The sequence below is a fragment of the Sceloporus occidentalis genome, unplaced genomic scaffold, assembly GCF_023333645.1.
Source record: "Sceloporus occidentalis isolate IW3139 unplaced genomic scaffold, rSceOcc1.0.p SCAF_1, whole genome shotgun sequence".
NCBI classification, from domain to species: domain Eukaryota; kingdom Metazoa; phylum Chordata; class Lepidosauria; order Squamata; family Phrynosomatidae; genus Sceloporus; species Sceloporus occidentalis.
Window position 1 is genome coordinate 202,591,727 of NW_028316981.1, and position 6,000 is coordinate 202,597,726.

A 6,000-nucleotide genomic window follows, 5' to 3' on the forward strand; every position below is an offset into this window, starting at 1 on the left:
AGGTAAGCAGGGAATGAGGGAGGGAGAGAAGGAAGGAGAAGGGAAGAGGGAAGGAAGGAGGGAGGGAGGGAAGAAAGGAAGAAGGGAGGGAAGAAAGGAAGGAAGGAGGGAGGGAAGGAGAAAGGAAGGAATGAATGAATGAATGAATGAAGGAAGGAAGGAAGGAAGGAGTGTTGAGGGAGGGAAGGAAATAGGGAGAGGGTACAAAAGGAGGGAAGAAAGGAAGAACAGAGAGAAGGAGGAAGGGAAGGAGGACGGGAGGTGAGGTACTTTTGTCCCATTGTCCCTAATAATGGTGCGGCCGTGTGGGACTTGAGCATCCACGGATTTTGGAATGCCTCCCTTCCAGCCCCATCTTGTTTGACCAATGAGGCCCCAAAAGCAGGCATCCCCTTCCCTAGGCAGCAGGGGCTCCTGTGCCTCTTCTCCTCCTTTTGGCTCTCCTCCTTCCGTCCCCATGCCAGTCCCTGGTGCCAAGGGGTGGAATGGGCAGGGAAGAGGAGAAGACCCAGGCAAGCGTGTGGGGCTGGTGGACGGGTGTCTGCCCCAATCTTGTCTCTGCTATTTCCAGGCCTCCTCCTCCTCCTCCTCAGCTGTCCAGCACCAGAAAGGCGGAGGGCCAGGCGTTAACGCTGATACAGCCCTTGTTTTTCCCTGCGTGAGCGCTGGCATCGTATTCCTGAAAAAGAACAGAGAAAGCAGAGATGTTTTTGACTTTCCCTCTCTATTTTTTCCCCAGCAAGGCTGCAAATAATCCCATTCTCCCTTTCTTTTGGGAGAGAGGGATCGCTGCGGCTCAGGGGTTGGGGAAGGGAGAAAGGCCTTTCCCCCCAGAGAGAGACAGACAAGAAAAGCAAGACTCACCTCGACGGATGACATCAAGCAAGGCCTCGATGTCGGGCATGTACCTGGGCAGCAGGGCATTGATGCTGTGGCTTAATTCCCTGCAGAGAAGAGAGAGCGAAGATCACCTCACTAAGTCAACAGAAAACCCTGTTTGTTCAGTAGAGAGATTTGCATTCCTCCATCTGGCCCCATCCAGCGGACTAGAAACCCCCACGGACCCTTTCTCCCCCAGCCGCTACTTGTAACACAACTCACTCCTTGAACTCCTTGCGGTTCTTAGCACGGAAATTGTCTTCAGTCATGGCAAAAAGCAAGGCCTTTGTGACAAAAGGTACCCACGGCTCCAGCGTCTCCTCAAACTCGATGACGCCTGCGATTAGCCCAATGGCTTTCATCGCCTTCAACTGGGATGAGAAGGAGATTCTGGTCTCAACAAGAGGACAACACTTGCAAACAATAAGGAAAGAGATCGAGGGTCACCCTGTCCTCCTCCCCAATTCTCAAAGACAAGGTGCAGCCTTTGAATTTGCTCCGCGTGGAGCAGCCATGTGAGGGTCAGCAGGAAAGACCCCTTCTGGGCGATGTCCCTACCTTCCTCAACCAGGAGGATTCCATCACCTCGGCCATGAGGAATAGCAGCGCATGCTCCTGGTCGCAGGACGGAGAATTGAGGACTTGAAGCAGGAGCTTTTCACAGCTGCTGTCAAGAGAAACAGGGAAGGAGAGGGAAGTCGCATCCTTACTGGACTTCCGGCCCCAGAGAGGGAATATAGGCCCAGGGTCCCAGGGATGCGTGGGAGACTTAAGAGGCAGTCCACCTACCTTTTGGGTGACTCTAAATAGTGAGCCAGGATGAATTCTAAATTTTCCTTGGCCGCAACGTCTACGACTAACTCCCTCACTGTAGGGTCCAGATGGCGGAACCACTCACAAAAAGGAGTCAGAGACTTCTTTCTCGGGGGGGGGGGGGGGGAGAGAGGGGGGGAAATTAGGTAAGTGCCACCTTCTAAGTCTCCGCACGTCTGAAACGTAGGACGTGTCCTGGAAGGTGTCATGGGCACCCTGCTCAATGGGCCTCTTCGTTATGCTCATAACCGGAAGACGTTTTGGGATTCCTCCTGGTCAGGAGGTGGAAACGTCCTGGAAAAGGAGGAGGTCAGGACCCTTCCCTGCCTGGCCACAGGTCACGGTCCCTTCTCAAGACACTCTTGGTCTTGGGTCCAGAAGGGCAAAAGATGTATAAATACACACAGTGTGCCCTCCTTATCCACGGGTTTTTTCTACAAGGATACACGGCTTGAAAACATTCCTAAAAAGTACAACTTCCAAATAGCAAACCTTGACTTGCCATTTTATATAAGGGACACCATTTTGCTCTGCCATCACAGTGAATGGGACATGAGCATCCATGGATTTTGTTATCCACGGGGAATGCTGGAACCAAACCCCAGCGGATAAGAAAGCCCCACTGTGTGCGTGTGTGAGTGTGTTTCTTTTAAAAATGAATAACTAAATAAGAAGAGGACCCCCTCTGAAGGTCAGCCAGATTCTTTCCTTACCGGCAAGGGGCCAATCGTATCCCAGTACTCCTCCTCCTCAGCGCAGTCCTCCATTGGCTTCGGTTGTCTAAAATGGAGGCAGAAAAAGTTCATGATTTGTGGCACCTTCAGAGCATCTCTCTGAGGCAGAATGATGCTCCAGACATCCCACTGAGGGACCACAAGGGCATCCTTATGGAAGACCATGGACTGATGAAGAGAGTGCTCCTTCCAGAAGCACCCAGCCATTTCTCCCGGGTGAGGCATTACAGCACCCATCCCTGCCAGGTGAGAACAAATTACCTATCTGAAGCCAAGGGGGTTCTTTCTGGAAGCTAGGAGGAGAGACAATACAGTGCGCCAACTCCATACGCGGGCGCACCATATGCAGCTTCCTGTTGACACGGAAGCCACCCGGCAATCCATTGAAGGGGGCTCAAGCCTAGGCAGAATTTGCCTTACGTGGCGGGGTTCAGAACGGATCTCCGCATAAGGCAAGGCTCCGCTGTACAAAGGTCCGAACAGAAGCCCATCCATGGCCCCTCCATGGCCCCTCTTGGGCCCACATGCCCTTTGGAAATGGCAAGAAAAGGAGTACCTCTGATCCCTCTGGTCCTCCTCATTTTTGGCCTCCGTGGGCACCTCCTCCATTTCCAAGGAATCCTTTCAAAGGAAAAGAAGAAACGCAGTACATTCATGGAAAAATGTAGGACGTTACAAAACTGAAGTCATCACACACAATGTAAATACATGATTCTTAGCCATGCTGGTAATGGAGGACATTTTGTTATTCCTCCTGGTCAGGAGGTTGAAACATAGGACATGTCCTGGAAAAGGAGGACACCTGGCCACCCTCGAGGGCCCTTCAATGCCTGACCACAGGCCATGGTCCTGACTCAGGAAACTCGTGGGCAAAAGATGAGGCCCCTCTGTGGGTCTGAAAGACTCTTTCCTTACCGAGAAAGAGGGCTGGACCTCCACAGCAAGAGCAGGACAGGCAACATCATCCTTCTTGACGCAGGTTCCTTGCGGCTCCGTACGTCTGGAATGGGGACAAAAAAAGGCCTTTCGATGTGGCAACCTCAGAGCATCCCTAGCACCACTGACCATCTTTCCTGTCCAGCGATGCGGCCAGAATGGCGCTCTAGAAAGCCCACTGGTGGGGCCCCAAGAGTGGCATCTTCAGGTGGATCTCTGATCGCTTCCGTAAAGCCGTAACATAAATACCGCAAAAGACCTTAGAGCGCAGGAGAGAGGTCAGGAGAAATGAAACCTAAACCTAAAAGCCCCACTCAGCCTTTTCCCACTTCCCAAAGTGAGATATGGGCCTCATTCCCACATACAGAGAAATCGGTGTGTGACCCCAATCGTTGGATCCATTCGACATCGGATTGTGGTTTACACTACATTTGCCCCAATCGTATTTTCTGGCAACAAAATAAACCGGTTGTGGTTCCCATTCACAAATGAATTGATTCAACATGATTCAGTTCCAGCCGGCCGAAGGGGTAATTTGAATCGATTCTGATCCGCTTGTGGTTCACGACACTTGCGTCAAAAAGACGTGGGTTAAATGCATCTGGAGCATGCCCCCCTCTCAGAATGACTCCAACGATTCGGATTAAGTTGGAACCAGGGTCATTTGAACTCTTTTCTTGCCATCGGGTTCAAAAGGTAGTGGGAATGAGGCCATGAAAACACCAGCAGATCTATCTACCTCTCCCTAGCAAACAACAACTCCAAGAGATGCCCAAAAGTCCTCATTTCCCAGAGCCCTGTACAGAAAGTTCCCCAGAGAACATCAGCGATACAAGCCCTCATTGCCCAAACCAAAAGGAAAAACGAAGGGAGGGAGGGAGGGAGGGAGGGAGGGAGGGAGGCAGCAGGAAGTAGAGACAGAAGGAAGGAAGGAAGGAAGGAAGGAAGGAAGGAAGGAAGGAAGGAAGGAGACAGAAAGAAGTGTTGGAGGTAGTAAGAAGTAGAGACAGAGGGAGGAAGGGAGGAAGGACGGAAGGACATGGGGACTTACCTTGGAAGAGGAAGAGACCAGGCATCATCCTCCTCATCCATTGGTCGTATGGAGCAAGAAAACCATTTGATCACGGTTTTCTTGGCCCTCTGCAGAGGGAAGAGATGAATGAGAGTCAGAGAAAGGATGGCTGGCCAGAGCCATGGCCTCAATGGTCACCTCAGGCCTCCCTCTCTGCTTACCCCTCCATGCTCTTTGAGGAACGTCCACACGCTTGGCATCATGGCGCTGAGAACTTGGGTAGACCCAAGCCAAGTGCCCTCCAAGAACAGGTCTGGTCCGACCAAGGTCCAGAAGAGCACTGGCCAGTATCCAACGCACTGACCAGTATCCAACGGACTGAACAGTGTCCAACCCAGTGACCAGTATCCAACGCACTGACCAATAGCCAATGGCTGCACTGGCCTCAGCTGCATTCTAGAGTGGAGTCCAGATTCCAGAGCGGATACGGAATGCTTTCAAAGGCAAACAAATGCATCTGGCCAAGTGGCCATGGTTGCCATGTGCTTCTCTGGGCCGTGCTACCCTGCCTTGAAGGGCAGGCGGAGGTGCTGGTCCATAGGAGGAAATAAACAAGGCAGCAGAGTGTTTTGAAAGGCTTGGCACTACCTTGCCTCTTCCTAACTCTTGTCATTGGACCGCCTTACATCTCAATATGGCCCTTAATAGTCCCTGCCAAGTCTAGGATCCTATGTATTCCTGCAGGGCAGGAGGTGGGTTTCAGATTTTGGAATTTAGGAATATATACAGAATGAGATTGTATTGAAGATGGGAAAATCTAAACAGAAAATTCATTGATGTTTCGTATAACGAGTCTCCTTTTTTCTCCAAATTCCTGGGACCAAAGTGTTTTCCATTTGGAATATTTGCGGATACGTAATGAAATATTTTTGGAAGTGGGACACATCTCTAAACCCAAAACTAATTTGTGCTTATTCTCCAAAATTCCTGAGAGCAGAAGTATTTTGGTCTATTTATCTTGAAGACGGGACCAAAATCGAAACCTGGAAAGCCCTTACTGTTAGGAGGTTCCTCCTAATGTTGAGCTGGAATCTCTTTCCCTGGAGCTTGCACCCATTGCTCTGGGTCCTAGTCTCTGGAGCAGCAGAAAATATCTTATCACCTCTTAACTGTCTCTTTTCCAGACTAAACATCCCCAGCTCCCACACGGTCGCCGCCATTTCGACGTCTTGGACGCATAGCGTCCAGACGTGTCGCGGCGGAAGTGACGCCGCGAAAGCGCGCCTTGCGCTTTGCGGCATCACTTCTGGGGCCCACGAAGGAGCGCGATTTCCGCGCTCCATCCTTGGAGCGTCCGGGAGCCCCACGGTTTGGCCACTGTGGCTCCCAGATGGTGCAAGCGGCGGCGGCAGCAGACCGCCGCAATCCGGCGGTCTGTAACGCACCGTAGGTTCAGCCTAAAGAGCCATTGATGCCACTGATCTGTATTTTGGAACACTGATATTCATGTAAGCACTCAGTTTTTTTCACAAGAAATATATCAGTCGCTAGTGCCCAAATACATCACAAAGGAACATATACTGTTCATGTTGTCTGCCTTCAAGTCATTTCCAACTTCTGGCAGCC